The sequence below is a fragment of the Erythrolamprus reginae genome, chromosome 1 (genome assembly GCF_031021105.1).
Source record: "Erythrolamprus reginae isolate rEryReg1 chromosome 1, rEryReg1.hap1, whole genome shotgun sequence".
Taxonomy (NCBI): domain Eukaryota; kingdom Metazoa; phylum Chordata; class Lepidosauria; order Squamata; family Dipsadidae; genus Erythrolamprus; species Erythrolamprus reginae.
Window position 1 is genome coordinate 187,591,471 of NC_091950.1, and position 20,140 is coordinate 187,611,610.

Below are 20,140 nucleotides of genomic sequence, written 5' to 3' on the forward strand. Positions count from 1 at the left end.
CAAGAGGTTAAACGGGATGGATCATTTAGTCTTCTTGTTTTACTTAGAGGTTTGCAACCTAATTGTGAGCATTTTCACTCCAAAGTGAATTCTATTTCATTCCGTGAAACCTATTGCTGTATAAATCTAATTGGATATGCAGATTGAGTCGTTTAACTACTCAGCATTCTTTGAGGGGTGAATGGGAAAGCTAGTGACAATAATGAAGAAGAAGAAAACAACCTATTGCATGAATATCCGGAAAAGGGGGGGAGGAGGCAAGTAGCAGTCTAAAAAAGGCATGTGTGCCCAAGATCTGTATAGGAACTACTGTATTCCAGTCTTGGTGGCAGAACATTCATTTAAAGAAATTTTTGTGCCCTGAATGTAGTTTTAGACTTTTCTCAGATATAAGATCTATTTTGTTCAAAAGGAGTTGCTGCTTTGCTGCATTAAACACTTTCAGAATACACCCAATAAACATTAAACCAGGCAAGCTGAATGTGTGTTTTATGGACATATTTATGATCATTTTATAGAGTACAAGCAAAGATGTAAAATAAGACTTCTGTACAAGCAAAGATGTAAAATAAGACTTGAGAACTTGTTGCTATATTTTTCTAGTGGTTATAATCCAGTGCATATTTACTAGGAATTTACCCTATTAAACTCAGTGAAAGCTTACCCTGAGTAAATAAATACATGTAGAAAAAAACCTGGATTTTGGATTGGTTTTATATGAGCTTGACTATTTTTCATTGCTTTCTAAGAATGAATAACTTCATGATGAAAAACTTTAACTCTCCAATGAAGTGCTAAACTTCATAATTATGAGATGAAATATAATTTTATGGACCAAAGTGTTTAGGTTCGATAAATCGTTTTCCCAATGATGCAGTCAGGATCAAGAGTTAAATATGGAAGCATTGGGGAAAGTCTAATATATCTGCAGTTTTGCAGTTAATATGAAGTCTAATGTCTATTGGAGGTCCCCAAACCTGGCAATTTTAAGACTTGTGGACTTCAACTCCCAGAACAGAAGCTATGCTGGCTGGAGAATTATGGGAGTTGAAGTCCACAAGTCTTAAAGTTGCCAGCTTTGAAGACCTCTGGTCTATATTATTCCAATGGTTTATTAAATGATGAATTGCGACCTGCAGAAGTTTTAGCCATATGTTTTTTTTTTAATTATAGGCAATCTGCATAACCCATCAGGTCAGATTTCTTTCTCTATCCTGCAGATGTATATAATCTCATTCCATTTTGCATATACAGTATATTCCTTTTTTTTAAGCTGTTCTATACATGTTTTGCCTAGTCATCTGATTAGTACAGTACAGATTTTGATTAACAATAGTAATATATTTTTTTCAAATCAACTTCAAGTCATGGTTTGGATGGTGCCTATTCAGGTTAAGGTACAGGTATTCATCTTTTAATGACTGCATTGTTTAGTTGAAGTTGAAGTTATGAAGATGATGAAGAAAAAGTAATGTTATGACCAGTGTTCCCTCTAATTTTTTTTGGGGGGGGGCGGAAAAGTATAGTGTCTGAGCGGCAGTCCCTTTGGGACTGGGCGGCACAAAAATAATAAATAAATAAATAAATAAATAAATAAACAAACAAACAAACAAACAAACAAACAAACAAACAAACCAATAAAAAACCCACCCTGTTTTGCCTCAGAGAATTTCAAAATAAAATACTGTACTGTGTGTCTATAACAGTGAGCTCATAATAGGACAACTCTATCAATATCAAAATGCCACTTAAATAGTTGAGCTAGTTTCAAACTAGATTTTGATTTTCTTTCTCTCTTCCTTACTACCATTCTTTTTCTTTCTCTTTTCCTTCCTCTCTTTTTTCTATCTGTTTCTCTCTCTTCCTCTCTTCCTCTCTCTCCCCTTCCCTCTCACTCTTTCCCTCTCGGCTTCTGGGCAGGTTTGGAAAACTCTGAGTTGATGATGATTTTTAAGTGAGCGATTGCTCACTGCTCAGCTTAGAGGGAACTATGGTTATGACTACTACCTACATCAGTGTTTCTCAATCTTGTCAACTTGAAGATATGTGGACTTCAGCTACAAGAATTCCATGGGAATTGAATTCTGGGAGTTGAAGTCCACACATTTTTAACTTGCCAAGGTTCAGAAACACTGTCCTACGTTTATGGCCTTCATAGCAGGGGTGGGTTCCTCCCAGTTCGTACCAGTTCGTCCGGACCTGTAATAACTTGCTGGTGACATCACAATGATGTCGCTGATCCAGTTCAGTTGATGCCGGTCCATGGGCATTGCCATCTCTTTTTTAAAATTCTATTTCATTTTTTAAAATTAATTTTCTTCTGAGCATGCGCAGAAGCTGAGTTTCCAGCACTGTGCATGTAGCCGCCATCTTGTTTTAGGCATTAATTTAATTGATTGATTGATTGATTGATTTAGGCACTGCATAAATGCAGCGCAGGAAGAAGCAAACCAGTAGCAAGGTAAATTAGAACCCATCTGTGCTTCACAAGTCTATAAAGGAAAGGAATGCTGAAGTAAGACCATAAGCAGGGTCAAGAATTCACTTAGTGATTGCTTCACTTAACAACCAAGTGTCTCCATTGGACTACCCACCTTGCATTAATTCTGGTATCAAGGAATAATTATTTCACAAGAAGGAAGGAAGGAAGGAAGGGAGGGAGGGAGGGAGGGAAGGAAGGAAGTAAGGAAGTAAGGAGGAAAACCCACAATGTACTAATACAGGTAGTTGTCGACTTACAACTGTACATTTAATGACTATTCAAAGTTTCAATGGCACTGAAGATAAATGACTTATGACCATTTTTCACATTTACAACCATTGCGACATCCCCATAATCACGTGATCAAAATTCAGATTCTTGGCAACTGCTTCATATTTATGACAGTTCCAACATCTTGGGGTCACATAATCCCCTTTTGAGACTTGGCAAGCAAAGTCAATGGGAAAGCCAGATTCACTTAACAATTGTGTTACTAACATAACAACGAGGCGAGGTGGCACAGTGGATAGAGTGCAGTACTGCAAGCCACTAAAGCTGACTGCTAGATCTGTAGGTCAGCGGTTCAAATCTCACCACTGGCTCAAGGTTGACTCAGCCTTCCATCCTTCCGAGGTGGGTGAAATGAGAACCCAGATTGTGGGGGCAATATGCTGGCCCTGTTAAAAAGTGCTATTGCTAACATATTGTAAGCCGCCTTGAGTCTAAGGAGAAGGGCGGCATAAAAATTTGGAATGAATGAATAAATAAACTGCGGTGATTCATTAACAACTGTAGTAAGAAAGGGCATAAAATAGAGCAAAATTCACTTAATAAATGTTTCACATAGCTACAGAAATTTTGGGCTCAGTTGAGGTCATAAGTCGAGGACACTGATCTTTAAACTAAGATCATCATGTTAGCTCAAATTTATAGTTCATAGTAATTGATAACATTAATTTACAAAGCTGGGTCTACTTAGAAGTAATCCCACCTGAGTTCACTAAAATCTATTTCCAGAAAAATGCATTCTAGAATATTGATAGCTGCTGTCTATTGAAACAATCCTTTGAAATATGGCAGGGCAAGCAGTCAAATTGCCATTAATATTGCATCACTGTGCTTTTGTACTAATGATGCTTTTAAAGTTGGATTGTAAATATTAAGAGTAAATTTTAATCTTGGATGTCTAAACTTTACCCTTACTATTTACAATCCAATTTATGCACAGGGAATTGTTAAAAGAGTATAATCGGTGTGTATCTATCAATAAAACACAGCTCCTAATGGAATAATCTAGCCTTTTCTCCTTTCTTATTTGTTTCCCAAATCAGGTCTAGAAACTTGGGGATCAGCTATGTCAGATTTAGTTCTTCAGGTGAAAGTATTGGAAGGTATTGGAAATGAAAGGGTCAGAAATCCTGTTCAGTGGACATAATTCTGTTCACATAATGTTAGATGTTTGAAAATTCTAATTTAGCTTTTCTGGTAAGTAAACAGGTGCACTGAAGAATTATGCACAGCTTATATTATTCCTATGTCTGTATTACTTTCTCTTGCTCTACACACAGGGGGTATGTCAGATTTTCTAATGATTTAGTAAATGAGACTTTTTTTTCTGCCAAAGACCAATTTATCTTATGCTTTACCTCATGCATTACAATGACATCCATTTGAGCACTGTCTTTTCCTATTAAGAAACTTATTTTTCAATACTATTATTCTTAAGAATAGAGATATATGACATCCCCAGTTACGGTACTTAATTTTTATTTATTTTGATAATACTTGCTTGGCTCTTTATCCCATAAAAGCCTAAAGTAGCCACTGTAATTAGGAGTCAAAACATAGCAATAAAACCATCAATTGAAACAAAAGCAATTCATATCCAAAAACATTACAATTTAAAAGTCTTGTTTGTTTTTTTTAAAAAAATCCCTCACTAAATCAGTCATTAAGTATATTTGATAGCTGGTAAAAGTCTATTAAGAAAAACTATACAAAGGAAAGAATATCACTGAAAGATCTCCCTTCTTTCTGATGTTCAGAATATACTGAAACTAGGAGGGCATGTGGCGTATATAGAATTTCAGTCTTACATTTTTTTACACATCAAACGAAAGACAAAACTGCTCTATGATTAAAGATAGATTAAGAAAGCTGTGGTGGCACGATGGTTACAATGCAGTAGTACTGACTAACTCATTGCTCACTCCAGCAGTTCGATCATGACTGGCTCAAGGTTGACTCAGCCTTCCAATCCTTTCAAGGTGGGTAAAATGAGGACCTAGATTGTTGGGGGATGTATGCTCACTTTGTAAACAGCTTAGAGAGGGCCGTGCAGGACTTTGTAAACAGCTTAGAGAAGCACTATGAAGCGGTATATAAATCTAAGTGCTATTGCTATGATAGTGTACTTAATCTGTATTTAAAGTTGCTGAAAAATCCACTTGAATTAGCTACAAAGTGTAGATAACACTATTGTATTTAGAAAACTGGTTATTTTTAAAAGAAAAGCACTCCACAAGGAACAAAAGGTTAATATGTTTATTTAGTGTTGCACTTTCCTGCACAATAATGAGGTTGATTTATTTTACCTCTGTGAAACTTGTATTTCTAAGATTGCATAAGCAGCTCTGTCTTTTAATGACATACAAAATAATACATGTATAAATGTCCTTGGCTAGTTTGCAAACGAACATATTTATTTTAGAACAAAACTTCAGCTTTTCTGGATTGTGTGCATTTTATTGATTTGTGCAGGAAAGAGCTTCTAAACAGCTCTAGCTTTTTTGTTTTGTTTTTGCTTTAAATCTGGGCTGCCATAGTCATTCTAGCATATGCCATCCTGCTGCCTGACTTAATTGTCCAAATAAAGATTATATCACAGCACTAAAATATCACTGGTGGAATTGGTAGCGATAAAGTGACAAGCATGGAGAAAACAAAATCTGGAATTTTGTGTTCATCAAAAAGATTAAATATAAAATGTGTGTTTAAGGAATGTATCACAATTTTTGAGATTTGGTCCCTTCCTTCCTTCCTTCCTTCCTTCCTTCCTTCCTTCCTTCCTTCCTTCCTTCCTTCCTTCCTTCCCTCCCTCCTTCCCTCCCTCCCTCCTTCCCTCCCTCCTTTCTACCAAATCCATTCATATTTAGTGTTTTCATCACTTTCCAGCCATTCTGATCCTGAGAGTCAGGATGAAGCAGTTTGAAGAGGGGCAAATTGACTAATATCAGAGACTACTTAGTCTGAAGTTAAGAGGGACATTTTTGGAATGGAAAAACTTCTAAGAGTCAGAAATCCTCATTTGCCTGCTCTCTGATGTCAGAAGAGGCAGCAGTAGAGTTTGAATGAAGGGTAGCCTCTCCAATATTTGCTGAAGAAGAAATGAAAGTCCCTCTACCTCCTCCTTCCAAGACAGGAGAAGAGAAATAGAGAGGGGTTTTTAGGTGAAGAGAAGATGGAAACAGAAAACCTTCTGGTCACCTTTTATCTGAGAAATGTAGGATTGATTCCCTCAGTGGAAGTAGAAGAATATATTCTAATAGAGGTAGCCCTCAATTTATGACACTCCTGCCCCCCCAAAACTTATGACCCAGTTCTGGAGTTCTGACTATTGTGGTCACATAACCACATTTCAGATGATCAGCAAGTGACCTGCATTTATTGTCATTTGCACTGTTCTGTGGTCTACCTATCTACTGGTGGCTGATTGGACTCAATGCCAAGTTTTCAAGAATTCGGTAACGGTTTTGGATTTACCTTGATCTATGATGGCTGTTTCCTTGCAGATGTTTCATTGCCTAAACTAGACAATATAATAATGAGAGCCAGTTTGGTTTAATAGTTAAGGTACAAGGCGAGAATCAGGCGTTCATGTCCTGCTTTCGCCATGAAAGCCATCTGGGTGACTTTGGACCAGTCCTTCTCTCTTAGTACAATCCAACAACAGGGCTGTTGTTGTGTGGAAGAATAGGAGGAAGGAATATTGTACGTGTTCATTGCCTTGACTTATTTATAAAAATAATAAAGGTGGGATATTAAACAAACAAACAAATATTGTTGCTTATAAGTGTGGTGTTTGCTCGGTATATATACAGTAAAATGGTGGGGGTGTGGCTTTCTTCTCAGTAGTTCCTCAATTAGGATATTTTTTTCTGTTTGATTGTTTGTCTGGTGTGAATCCCTGCTTACATGGGTGTTTATTCCTGGAGAGGCCTTTTTCTTTCCTTCTTAGCTTTTTATTGTCTAATTTGAATGATGTATAAATGTGGTTTATCTCAAGGTGTCTACTGATAGGTAATTTTCTGAACACCAAATTTTCAGGAACTTCGTGGTATTTTTGGATTTAGCTAGCTAGTCTGCGTTATTCCTCATTCTTCCAAACTCACAGTCACCTGATTTCTGAAGCATCTATCTTATGTAAAACTTTAATAGGTTTTGCTGAAAGTAAGTCTTTTTTTTGGGGTAAGAAATATGTCAGATTTTTTTTCCAGTGAGGAAATAGCCATCTTTATTTAAGGCAGCACTAAAAGCTTTCATTCTGGAAAAGGTTTACAAAAGTGCTCTGCTTGAGGTTTCATGACATAAGTGCATGTTGACTTTCTCCAGCTATGTGCAATTTGGTAGCAATTCCGTAGCAAGAGAAGCTGTTGTTTCAGTAGGCCATCCAGAACAAAACCCTTGTGGAGATGATTGGAGTGGAGATGGACTGTAAACACTAGGAATTCAGGGTTCACATGGGAGTTGCATTGAGGATTCTGACAAATCCGCAACGTTGTCTAATGTGACACTTTATTTACAATTAAACATTCCAAATTATGGAATGTTTCTATGTGCTGCTAGGATTATGGTGTATGAAATATATGTAGTCCTTGACTCATTAGCACAATTGAGGCCAGAATTTCTGTTACTAATCAAGATGATTGCAAAGTGAGTCAACTTTACCACCTTTTCCCCCCACAGTTGTTAAGTAGTTAAGTGTAGCATGCGGTTGTTAAGCAAATTACCCATTGACTTTTCATGGTGGAAGCCAGCTAGGAAGGTCACAAATGGTGACCTCACATGATCCTCGGATGTGGCAACCATCATAAATACATGCCAGCTGCCAAGTGTCCAAAAGTTTGATCACATGATGATGGAGATGCTGCAATGGTTGTAAGTGTGAGGACTGGTTGTATGTCGCTATTTTCAGTCCTGTTGTAACTTTGAACAGTTGTTAAATGGATGATTGTAAGCTGGGAATCATCTGCAGGCAATTGTGTAAACTTTCCAAATAAATAAAAGTTTAGGTTGATTTATTTACAGCACTTTAACTAATATATAAATTGCACATAATCCTTAGTTTGCTTTTTATTAGCACAGGACCAAACTCCCTAGCTAACTCCTGCTTCTTTCTGAACTTGCCTCCTTAAGATGTGAGTTCATTCTCCTGTTCATTGATTAGGATCACATTTCATTACTGTGCCAAACAATGCAGAACAATTCTTTGGCACATGAATGTACAGAAAGAAAGAAAGTGAAAAAAAAAAAACATTTCTGTAAAAGTTCCATATTGAAATGTGCAGTGTAAAATGCAAGATCCCATGACTGTGCTAAACTCTGAGGGAAGCCATGGTTCAACCAAGCTTGTTGAATAAAACGCTTGGTTGTAGATACTGGATTCACATAATCCTTCTAAGACCATTCTAAGCCTGAATAAAAGAAATTGCATTACGGCTTGTGAATCTGGGCAATATCATTTGGGGGTATTGGACAGCTCACTTGCTCATGAACACCTAATCTGGTTTCCGTAGTTATGGAAATTTGGTTTTGGATATCTATTAGTTTGATGAGACAAAAGGATACTCCTCAATTTTCAACCACAATTGGGACTCGAATCATAGAGTGAAGTGGTTATTGAGTGAGATGTCCAGATGACAGCTTTGCTCAATGATCACATCCCAGCACTCCTGGTTGCAGTGGTTAATTTAATTGTTAATTTCAGGTCATTAAGTGGAGGGAGCAAAAGAGAGCTGAAATCCTCCTGCCAGGCCACCCTTTCAGACTCAGGTGTTCCTGCACCCACTGACAGTTTTCAGTGCCCTTCTGTGAACTCTAGTCATAGAGCTGAAATCTTCAGGATTTCAACTTCATTTCCGTAACCTCCCAAACAAAGGATTTTCTCCCCCATCCATGCATGGAAGAGAAATCATTCCTGGGGGGTGCAGGAAGAGAGCTGTAATCATCACAATTTCAGTTCCATTTCTGCAACCTTCCGAAGGATTTCCTCTCACCACCATGTTTGGAGGGACAATCCTTCATGGGGCTGTAGGAATGGAGCTGAAATCCTGAACATCTCAGCTCTATTCCAGCAGCCTACAAAGAGATTTCAGCTTCCCTCTTTCCTCTCTGCTTGCAACTTTCCCTGCTGGCTTCCTCGTTGACTTTGGGAAGCTAGTAGAGATGATTGCCAGTGACGATTGCATGATCGTGGGGCACTTGGTAATTAATCATAGATGTAAGTTTATTGCCAAGTACCCTAAACAATATTTTAAAACAGCTGGAAGTGCCTTACTAAAGCACTCTTTACAATGTCCCCATAAATTTGAACAGTCATCAAACAACTAGTCATAAGTCAAGGTATACCTGTACTGATATTCACTCGGATGATAATGTAAATCAGCCTTTGGTTAAGGCCAGTCTGAATGAATTTCATATTTTTATTCAAAATGTGAAATCAGGCACATGAGATACTATTATGCAATGGACCACATAATGCAATTACTTTCATGTTTAGGGAGAAATAGATCAAAATATATTCACTAGAGTTTGTTACCTACTGTATTTTTTGGAGTATAAGATGCACTGGAATATAAGACGCACCTTAGTTTTTGGGGAGGAAAACGGGGAAAATAATCTGTTTACCAGGTATTTATCTGGCTAGCATCCTTAGTCTAGTCAGCTTCAGCACATTATTTTATCCCCTGGTTAAGGGCTTAAAAAATTATTCTGAGAGAGTAACAATGAAAGAGCTTGCAAGCGGGTAAGAGTTGGGAACATCATTAATAATAATAATAATAATAATAATAATAATTATTATTATTATTATTATTATTATTATTATTATTATTATTATTATTTATTGGATTTGTATGCCGCCCCTCTCCGTAGCATTAGCACCTGGTTAGGATGGAAGCAAACATTTGGAGCAAGTTCTATTCAATTCAATTCAATTTATTAGATTTGTATGCCGCCCCTCTCCGAAGACTCGTTAAACCAATGGGGGGAAAAACCTGCAAAGACTTAGTTAGAGCTTGGAAAACATTATTCGCAGAGAGTAACAATGAAAGAGCTTAGGTACATTAATTACCACCTGGAAAGAAACATTTGGAGCAAGTAAAGCAATGAACCCCCCCCCCCCTACAAAGACAGGGTTTTGAATACATTCTTGGCAGAGAGTAACAATGAAAGAGCTTGCAAGCCAGTAAAAGCTGGGAACATTTTTAGCACCTGGTTAGGGCTGGAAAGAAACTTAGAGTTAGAATAATGGAAAAAAAACCTGCAAAGACTTAGGGTTTGGAAAATATTCTTCGCAGAGGGAAACAATGAAAGAGCCTGCAAGGGAAGAGCTGGGAAGATAGTTAGCAGCTAGTTAGAGCTGGGGAGGGGAGGACGGAGCTACATTCAGACTATAAGATGCACCCAAATTATCAGTCTCTTTTAAGGAGGAAAAAGGTGCATCTTATACTCTGAAAAAATACGGTAGTACAGTATTTCTTAGCCTAGCATCCTCCACAACTTCTGGGAGAGGTAATGCCAAAGCTATGGAGGGGATTATCGGGCTGAGGAAGGCTGTCCTAGCCACTCCATTGTAAGTATGTAATCTTAGAAAATATAGACTAAAACTCTGACCATTCAATGCCTGTTTAATGACAGAGATGTTAAAAAGATCAAATTAATTAATCAGGAAGTTAAATTTTAATCACTAAGAATTAAAACTGAGATTGTGGTTATATTTTTCCTAGAGATAATTTCCTCCCACAAATGGCTATATGACTGTAACTTTATTGCTTGTATCCTTACAATTTATATTGACTGCTTCTGATTGATCAGATTACTTGTTTATACCCGGATTATCATTAAGTGTTTGACAAACCTATCTTTTCTTTTATATACACCGAGAGCACGTGCAACAAGAAAAATTCCTTGTGTGTCCAATCATACTTGGCCTATTCTGTTCTGTTCTGTCCTGCCCTGCCCTGTCCTATCCTATCCTATGCTAGCCTATCCTATCCTATTCTATATAAATTTATTATTTGTAATAGGAAAAGAAAACCTGGTCAAAAATTATTTTATTTTTTCCCCCTAACTGTTTATGAGATTAACTTTATTTCATTATTTGTAAGGTGTTTGGATTATAATGTCATCTGGATTAAAGTTTTAATTCAAAAGAATTGATCAAAAAGATCAAATGAATTTTAAAAGCATTAAGCAAAACAAAAACATTTGGCTGATAGGCAAACCATTTATATTTATCAGGCCACACCCACAAAACTGCATTAATGCATTATGCACTTGACCTTGAGATAGGATAAAAATATTATAGTGTAAAAAACCCCCCCACAGCTAAATTTCACCTCTTTTTTTAACCACACCATAGCAATGAAGCTGATAGTATTCCTCCAGAATACAGGGTAGTTTTCAATAAAACAATTAATAAAAACCTAGAATGCTTTTAAAAATTATCAACTTTGAGGCGTGCTCCATTCCATTCTCAGATGCAAGATGCCAAAAAATGCTTACAGGTAGTCCTCAAATTACAACTTAGTGATGGTTCAAAGTTACAACAGATCCCCAAAAAGCTACTTATGACCCAGATTTTTATTGACCTTTTTCACTATGTTATCTTCTATTGGTTTTACAATGTGTACCTTATTTATGGGAGATGTTGTTGCTATAGTATTAAACTTAGCAGACTTTTTACCCTTTTATCTTACCTCAACTTTGAATGAGGGGCTGGGCTGATGAATGTTTTTAAAAAAATGCTGAATAACGTGTGTGTGTGTGTGTGTGTGTGTGTGTGTGTGTGTGTTACAAGATGATTGACTTGTCTCTGTGAAGCCACAGTATGACCTTATGAAAATGGCTCTATTGAAAAATCTCCGCTGATTGACAGTCACTTTTGAAGTGTAGTTAAGGTTACTGGTGTTACACAAAGTAAGCCATTTAGTACTTTAAGGTTTATCAGAGGAACCACTTCCTCATAACACCATTATGAATTGATGTAGCCATTAAGAGCTTTCTGTTCGCAAAGCTTTGTGTATCTGACATGCAGTCCTGCTTCAGGCTACAGAAGCCATGTGTGTTCCCCATTTCTTCCAGAAAGCTCTGGAAATAATATTTTCCCTTTCCCTTTTCCCCTTTCCCCTTTCCCTTTTCTGTTTGCCACAGCAGATGGCAGCACCTTACTGCCCTTGGGTGATCTCAAATAATGTAAACGGGGTCCCAGCCTAGTTAGCACTTAGAAATTGCCACAACATCATCTCAGGGCTGTGCGTTACACTGGTACATTTAAAAAGTAACCTGGAAGAAAGCAGTGGCAATGTATGCACAAAAAACCCCCAAACTTCTTATGAAGGAGAACATTTTAATTGTTTTACTTGTTTTAAATGATCAAACTATACTTGATTTTGCTTATTTAGTATTGTCTAATTGCTATGTTCCAGCAGGAACAAAGTAGCAGATCAGGATGCAAAATGCAGTATTATTTAATATATCATGGGATGCCATCTGTCCATAATTACAGGCATTTTGGGGCAAAGGCTTCATCTAGAAAATAAAACTGGGGAATGATTTAGGCTTCTGGCACTCCTAATACCAGAATCATGGTTTTTCAACCATAATGTAGAATTTCAGTCATCTAACTTGTCTATGGAGATCCTTACCTATAGTTATCTCAAAGGGGCTTTTTTCCCTTCAAAAGACCACTGATTTTCCTTGAGGAAGAGGCCTCCAGGAAGGACGTCTTCGTGACATCAAAGCTCCGCCCATGGAATTCCCTATTGAGATTCCCCACCTCCTTTCCAGCCTCCAGATCGGCCGAAAACGCCACCGCCGATCACAAAAATGGTGCTCTGTCGAGCGGTGCTGAGCGGTGCCGCCAGGCTGTAACCTTCTGAAACAGCCAGGTGCTTCTCAGCGGCCTCCGAAACCCGAACCCGAGCTTCCGGGTTCAGTTTCGGGAGAACGCCGAGAAGCCCCCCTGCTGTTTAAGAAGGTGACAGGCGGGCGACGGCGCTTCTTGGCATCCTCCCGAACCCGAAAAGTTCGGGTTCGGGTTCGGGAGAACGCCGAGAAGCCCCCCAGCTGTTTTAAAAGGTGACAGCCGGGTGGCGGCACCCAGCAGAGCGCCATTTTGGGATTTCCCCCCCTTGCACGCATTAATTGCTTTTACATTGTTTCCAATGGGAAACATTGTTTCATGTTATGAACTTTTCGCCTTACGAACCTCCTTCCAGAACCAATTAGGTTGGTAAGACGAGGTATTACTCTATTAATATTTACACCTCATATATTCTTCTCCTTGTTTGTTAACCATTTGTACAGTCTGTTCCATGTTGCATAATATTCCGAATCTTCTTTATCCTGTAGCTCCTTAGTCATTTTGTCCATCTTTGCATATTTGAGAATTTTTAAAATAATTTCTTCATCATTAGATGTGTCATTTTGTTTCTGTTTTGTTGTATAAGTTATTCTGCCAGCTGTTACTAATATGTACTATTAAATAATATATATTTTTGAATAGTTGCCTGTAATGATTCCTAATAGATAAAGTTCTGGTTTCTAATCAATACGGATTTTTATTATTTCTTCTATTATTGTTCTAATTTTGATCCAAAATTTCTTAATTTTTTCATATATCCACCATGGTACATAAGGAAATATGTACCATGCGTTTTATGACACTCCCAGCACATTTAACATTTTTGCTAATCTTATGGGTGTTAAATGCTATAAAACATCTTGCACTGATTTTCTCTAAACGCCGGCTATTGTTAATTTTGAGTTTCTTTACCACATTTTTTCCCATTTATCCAATTCAATGTTGTACCCTAAATTTTGTGCTCATTTGATCATAGTTTCCTCTTCCAATTCATATAATAATAAAATTTTGTAAAATTTACTAATTAATTTTTGATTTGATAATATCATAATTGTGTCCAATTCTTGAAGTTCCATTTGAAATTGATATTGTTTTTTTGTCAATAAGATATCTGTTTGGAACTTGTATGTATATAAACCAATCAATTGATATGTTCTGATCTTGGAGTTCTTGTCTGGATTTTAGCATTCCTTCTTCTGTTAGTAAATCTTTATATCTTATGATATTAGTTAAATTTGTTAGTGTTGGGGTTTTTTAAATTTCTTTAGTTGATAGTCATAGTGGTATTTTGAGATAGTGTTTATGTTTCATTTTAATCCATGTCTGTTGGAGGACTTCCTTGTTAAATGATTTTGAAAATATCTATGATTTTTGTATTTACTATCTCAGGTTATATAACATGCCAACCCACTCTCAAATCATGTCATTCTAATATTAGCAATCTTTAATTGTCTAGAAGTATCCAGTCCTTTAACCATGGCATTATTGCCACCTGATTATAAGGTTTCCAATTTGGTAAGGCAAGTCCCCCTCACTCCTTGAGATCTTGTAATAATTTTAGCCTAAATCTTGTTTTTTTCCCTGCCAAATAAATTTAGAGATCAATTTATTCAAATTATGAATAAAATGTTCTCCGTACTGAAGGAGCGGGTCCAGCAGTCACATGGGTTGCTCATGTCCAATCCGGTGGAACTGAGCCTAGTATTAAAAAAGCTTGCCGGATCCGCCCCTTCCCCAGAATTCGCTCAGTTCGCATATCCTGCGGTTGTATTGTGAATGCTCGTTCAACATTCTAACACCTTCCCTTCGACCTTTCCTTCAAAAAAGTAGTAAGATTTATTGTCTTTATTCAATTACTTGCACTAATTGCGCCAGCCGTTTAAAAGAAAAAAAAAAAAAGAAATAAAGCGGCTCGGCTTTTTTCCTTGGGAGAAGTTGCGGTTTCGTTTTCCCCCGGCGGTTTTGCCGGTTACGATTCCTGCGGCCGCTTGTGGATTCTTCTAATCCCTTGGCCTGGAGGTTCTGGTGCAAGTATTTATCATTGAATTATTGTTTTATTATTGTATACAAATATTTAAGGGCTTATAAAATACCTCCTGCGGAGTGAGACGCCTTCTAGTCTCCTGGACTTAGTCGATCGCTTTTCCCTTAAGAAATTCTACGGAGCGATTTTTTCGGCGCGAAGGCCTTCGCGCCCTTTTTTAAAATATCTAGGCCTCTCGTGTTGGCCTTCTGCCAGCCGCGTAGGCCTCAGTCCACCGCGTGGATCCGGGAGCGGGCCTTGGGGGTCCCAGGCTAAATTCTCCACCGGCTAAGCCTCCAACCAGAGTGCCTTGGTTTTACTTAATTGCAAAGTTTAGGGAGGCTGGCCCCGCTGGATTTGGGGGCACGAACTCTGGGTTTGCCCAGATTGTCCTCACGTCTCAGCAGCTTCGAGGCCTCGAAGCAGGATCCATTCCTCTTGGGAAGTCCTTGAAATCTTCTCCTTATAATTTAGTTATTGGCTCAGCCTTGTCTTCTGTTAATTGTCAGACTATGGCTACTTTTCCCAAGAGAGGCACAACTAAAGGTCCCAGAGAGGCCAGGCCTACAGGTGATGAGATTACTAGTATCCCCCAGGCCTCTTCCTCCTCTTCTCCAGGGGCCCGTCCCTCGACCAAGGTCACCAGGGCTGAGAAGAGAAGGGACCTAGCCCTACAAAAAATTCATGACAAATCAGCAAAACGTTTGAAAGTGCAGGCCCAAGTAATCAGTAGTCAAGACCCACCAGAGGCCTCTAGTCTGCCTCCTTCTGGGGTCCCTGTGTTATCTCTGGATGAGCCAAACCTAGACAGACCCCAACCTAACCTATGGGGCATAGGTCCAGAGGAACCAGATATTATTGAAGATTCCCCCCAGCCAGGATCCTCCCAGGCCTTTAGGAATTCTTCTGCCATTTCTGCTGATATTTCCACTTTACCTCCTGAGTTCCAATCTATTTTTGCTGTGTTGTCCAAAGCCATTGATGCCAAACTCTCCTCCATCAATGAGCTTCCTTTACCTCTTCCTCCTTCTCGTTCCTCCCGCCCCTTGGGTTCTTCCCCAGCGGTCAGAGCTCCTATTCAGGATGATTCAGAATCCTCCCAGGATGAATATGAGGATGTAGAGGAGGATGAAGACCCTTTCCAGGGCTTATCAGAGGATGAGGAATCCCAAATAAAGGTCCCTCCTCCAATTACTATTTTCCCTTCTCAACTATTCAAATCTCTCCTCCTCAAAGCTAGAATTTCTACGGGATTAGCAGCCCAGGAGAAACAAGCCTCCACTTCCACTGATCCCCCGGAGGAGAATTTACCTTACTTCACAGAGGAACAGGAGGATAATGAGGTAATTCCTATGCCTAAATTGTTTAAAGATGCCTTACTCAAACAGTGGGATTTTCCAGCCTCTGGCCTTAATCCCTCTACCAAGGACAGAAAGTTGTATAAACTCTCCTCTTCCTATGAAGAGCTTCTATCTTTTCCCAAACCAGATGAACCTGTCAAAATTCTTCACTCGGCAGCGGCTGTGCCAGGCGAGGCGGAGGAAGTCCTCCGTCCAGAGGACAAGCGCATCGAGCAAATGCTCAAAAGAGGATTCTCCGCTGATTCCTGGGCCATTAAAAGTTCTGCAGCAGCCTCCTTCTTCTCCAGGGCCATGCTGCTGTGGCTTCGCCAACTTCAACAGCACATTCCTCCAGATGACTTGAGAGGTCAACAAGACTTCAACAAGGTCTTTGCAGCTGCCCAGTACGTGGCTGATGCCACCTTGCAATCTACTAGATTTTCTGCTAAGTCTATTGCAGCTTCTACAACGGCAAGAAGACTCCTATGGATTCGCCCTTGGCAAGCGGGAGTTCGCCAAAAGTGGCAGTTATCCCAGGGCCCCTTAAAGCGCGACCTTCTCTTCGGTGATCTTCTGGATCCACTCCTCACGGAGACCACGGACAAGAAGAAGGTTTTGGGTCCAACCACGAAAAAGGTTACCAAAACGCAGTCCTTTCGTCGCCCAGGGCGCCAGCAAGACCAAGCGGCTTCCTATCAGAGATCTCCAGGTCAGTATTCCCCCCGCTTTCGTTCCCAAGGTAGGAACTCCAGGGGTAGAGGTTTTCGCTTCCAAAGGGGAGCTTCCTCTAACAGGGCTTCAAAAAAACCTAGATGGTAATCTTTCCTCCATTCCCATAGGGGGTCGCCTAGCTCATTTCGCTTCAACTTGGCGTCTCACCTCCAAGGACCCTTGGGTCATTGACACTGTTCAAACAGGCCTTCTTTTAGAATTTATTTCTCCTCCCCCTAAACGTTTTATTTCCTGCCCTTCTCCCAGGTCATCCTCAGATTGTAACCGTATGGAGGAGGCCATTTCTCATCTATTGTCCATTAGAGCCATTCAACCGGTCCCTTCCGGTCAGAAGGGCCAAGGGTTTTATTCCATCCTATTTATGGTTCCAAAGTCCTCCGGAGGTTGGAGAGCCATTTTGGATTTAAAGAAACTAAACCTATTCATCAAATATAGAAAGTTTAAGATGCACTCCTTGTCTTCTATTTTGGCCGCCATTCACTCGGGAGATTTCATGGTCTCCTTAGACCTCACTGAGGCCTACCTTCACATTCCTATAGCCAAATGCCACAGAAAATTTTTACGTTTTTCCTTTCAAGGCAGGCATTTCCAGTATAGGGCGATGCCATTTGGCCTTTCCTCGGCCCCTCGGGTCTTTACAAAGCTCTTGGGGTCCCTGGCGGCCTATATCCGGGCGTCTCCCATCCACATTTTATGTTATCTTGATGATATTTTAATTCATGGGAACTCCCTAGAGAGAGTGAAATCAGACCTTTCTGTTACCATGTCAGTCCTTCAGGACCATGGGTTTTCCATCAACTTTGACAAAAGTCACCTCCAACCTTCCACTTCCATTCCTCACCTGGGATCCATTATTGATTCAAAATCTTCCCAGGTTTTTCTCTCTCCCGAGAGAAAACTCAGCATAGTGGAGTTAATTTCTAACGTTTTATCTAATCCTTCAGTATCCATAGTTACTCTATCTTCCCTTTTGGGGAAGATGGTGTCATGCATAGGCATCATTCCCTGGGCTCGCCTTCATGCTAGGGAACTCCAGTGGCTTCTGTTGCCTTTTCAGAGATCGGGGCACAGCAACTCAAATCGACGCATTGTCATCCCACTGAGTGTTCGCAGATCCTTCAAGTGGTGGAAGTCTCCGGCCATGGACAGAGGATCCCCGTTCAGGTGCCCGGATCAATTTGTCATCACCACAGATGCCAGTCTATCGGGATGGGGCGCCCACGCCCAGGGGATGATAGCCCAGGGCACGTGGTCCCCGGAGGAAGCTTCCAGGCCAATCAATTGGCTAGAGTTAAGAGCCGTTTCCCTGGCTCTGAAGCATTTCTCTCCTCGCATTCCCAACCGGCACGTTCTCATTCTCACCGACAACATTGCCACAAAAAGCCATATCTGCAGACAGGGGGGCACGAGATCCAAGGCTCTCATGAGGGAGGCCCTCAAGTTGGGCCTTTGGGCGGAAAAACATCTCCAGTCGCTCCTAGCCGATCACATCTCAGGGAGTCTCAACGTCCAGGCGGATTGGCTATCCCGAGCGACGATAGACCCAGGAGAGTGGAACCTCCATCAAGACCTGTTCCATCAAATCACCCTCAGATTCGGCCTACCAGTTCTGGATCTCTTCGCGACCAATGCGAACGCCCAACTCCCTCGCTTCTATTCCAGATTTCCATCCCCGGGAGCGGAAGCAATCAATGCCCTCCGGAGCCCATGGCCTCCAGGCCTACTCTACGCATTTCCTCCAATTCCAATCCTCCCGGACGTGATTCACAAGGTCCTCACCGAGAGGGCCCGAGTAATCTTAATCGCCCCTCATTGGCCCCGCCGGCCCTGGTTCGCGGATCTCCAACAGCTGTCCGTCCAGGACCCTTGGCGACTCCCCGTTTCGGGGGATATGCTGCGGCAGGGGGCCTCTTTCCATCCAGACCCGGAGTGGTTCCACCTCACCGCCTGGCTGTTATCAGGAGAGATTTAGAACTGCGTGGGCATGACTCCGATTCAGTGGAGGTCATTTTAAAGGCCAGAAGGGGCTCGACCAATCGAATCTACGACCACACGTGGTCCAAGTTTCACCAGTGGTGTCTACAGGAAGGTCTCTCCCCTCTGTGCATCCCCATACACAGAATTATTTCCTTCCTTATGCAAGGCTTCCATAAAGGGCTTTCCACCAGCACCCTCCGGCGTCATCTGGCAGCCATTTCATCTGTCCTAGGGGGTCCCCGCAGACAGCCTCTCCGATCCCTCCCTGAAGTTCAGGAATTCCTCAAGGGCATAGCCAACCTCAGACCTTCCAAGGTCCACAGGTATCCATCCTGGGATTTGCCACGGGTTCTCCATTCCCTCACGCAGGCACCATACGAACCCCTAAAATCGGCGTCCCTCAGGTACCTATCCTTTAAGGTAGCTTTCCTGGTGGCTATTACCTCTGCCCGACGCATTTCGGAGCTGGCTGCCCTCTCAATCAGGCAGGACCTTTGTCAATTCCATCAGGACAAGGTAGTCTTGCGACTGGACCCCACCTTCTTACCCAAGGTCAGTTCCATGTTCCACAGATCTCAGGATATTGTCCTACCTTCCTTCTGCCTCCAACGAGACCATCCCTTGGCAATTAGATGGCACACCCTGGATCTCACCAGAGCACTGAGAATATATATCCAACGCACAGGACCCTTTCGGAGGTCAGAAGCACTTTTTGTAGCCTATCATCCCAGAGTCATGGGGGCAAAAGTGTCTTCAACAGTAATAGGCCGTTGGATCAGAGGGACTATATCTAAGGCCTATGAGTCGGCCTCCCTCTCAGTTCCAAGGAACATCACTGCGCATTCCACCAGGAGCGCAGCCACCTCGGCCGCTTGGGCGACTCAAGCCCCGTTGGAGGAGGTCTGCAAAGCAGCCACTTGGGCCTCGCCAAATTCCTTCATCAGGCACTACAAAATTGATTCTTATGCTTCAGCGGACGCTGCCTTCGGCAGAAGGGTACTCCAATCCGTTATCTCTCACGATAGCAAGCTAATCCCACCCTAGGGACCATCTATTGGGTATGTCCCATGTGACTGCTGGACCCGCTCCTTCAGTACGGAGAATAGGCGTTGATTGCTTACCTGAACGCCTCTTCTCGTACGGTGAGCGGGTACAGCAGTCACTTCCCGCCCTTGTATGTGTTTTCTTTACCTTTCTATACCTTTCTTCCTCTAACAATGAGAGTTGAACACTACAGAGCTTCACAACTGAGCCTAGTCTATGGATTCGCGAATTCTGGGGAAGGGGCGGATCCGGCAAGCTTTTTTAATACTAGGCTCAGTTCCACCGGATTGGACATGAGCAACCCATGTGACTGCTGTACCCGCTCACCGTACGAGAAGAGGCGTTCAGGTAAGCAATCAACGCCTATTTTATCCAGATTTGTTGCAGTTACTGGCTAT